General features: G+C 36.0%; 1 pseudogene; it reads right to left on the bottom strand.

Moving 5' to 3' along the window:
* Positions 1 to 97: 97 nt before the first annotated feature.
* LOC118751136 overlaps positions 98 to 1,169 on the bottom strand; it is a 5,071-nt pseudogene continuing 3,999 nt past the window's right edge.

Here is a 1,169-nt window from a genome sequence, read left to right on the forward strand (position 1 = left end):
AAATAACACAAAACTTTAATTCATGAAAATAATGTTGTATTAAGTTGTATGCTATTGTTGAAGAAAATTCGTGATTTTGGTCTGACGAAGTTTGGTTTCATTGCGATTTGTATAAGCTATCTCTCTTAGGCCAATAAGTTTCATAATAAGTTTCTCCGGACCTAAAATCCTGCTCTTCAGCATATTGTATGCAACTGTTTAATGCGGCAATAGCATCTGAATGGGATATTTTTGCGATTGGATTATCATTTCCTTCTAAAATATCGTCCTCAATTTCTTCGTCCTCCTCACTTTGCTCTCCTTGATCTATATCTTCGTCATTTATCCATTCAGTAATTTCATTATTCTGATACACATCCGGACTTATTTCAACCAGCAGGTCGATTACTTCACTTAAGTGATTAGAGCGTAATTGCGTAAGGGGCAAGTCGTCATCCGAATCCCATTCTTCTTTCAAGATTCTGTTGAAACATTTTTGAAATATATTAGTGCCTACTGCGTTCCAAGCATTCGTCACCAAAAATGCAACGTCTTTTAAAGAAAACTTTTTAATAACATCCGTCAAATTATCGGTTAAATTTGATAACATAAATGATAGGAAACTTTTACGATAGTTCACTTTCAGAATTCGGATAGCATTTTGATCCATTGGTTGGACTAATGCTGTACAATTGGGGGTAAAAACATTACGCATATATCTTCTTCGGAGCTAGCTAATGACAATGGATGACAGGTGGCATTATCCAACAATAAAAGTGCTTTTACTGGCAAATTTTTCTCTTTTAAATGTTTCCGCACTTGTACAACAAATAAATTCTTAAACCAGTTTCTAAAAATCATCTCAGTCATCCACGCATTCTTGCTGTTAGCATACTCCAATAGCAGCTTCACCTGTTTGAACACCCTAGGATTTTTCGCTTTCCCGATCATTAACAATTTTAGCTTATGTTCTCCGGATGCATTGCAACAAACCAATAACGTGATTCGCTCCTTACCAATTTTACGCCCAGGTGCTGTTTTTTCGGTGCGCAGCGCAAGTGTTTTATCTGGTAACTTTTTCCAGAATAGTGCAGTTTCATCTGCATTGTATATTTGTGAATTTGTTAAGCCCTTTTCACGAATTTTTGTCTGAAGTTGTTCAATAAATGGCTGCACAGCCGTAGAGTCAT

This window comes from Rhagoletis pomonella, unplaced genomic scaffold (genome assembly GCF_013731165.1).
Source record: "Rhagoletis pomonella isolate Grant_MI unplaced genomic scaffold, Rhpom_1.0 Rhpom_scaffold_00556, whole genome shotgun sequence".
Lineage (NCBI taxonomy): Eukaryota > Metazoa > Arthropoda > Insecta > Diptera > Tephritidae > Rhagoletis > Rhagoletis pomonella.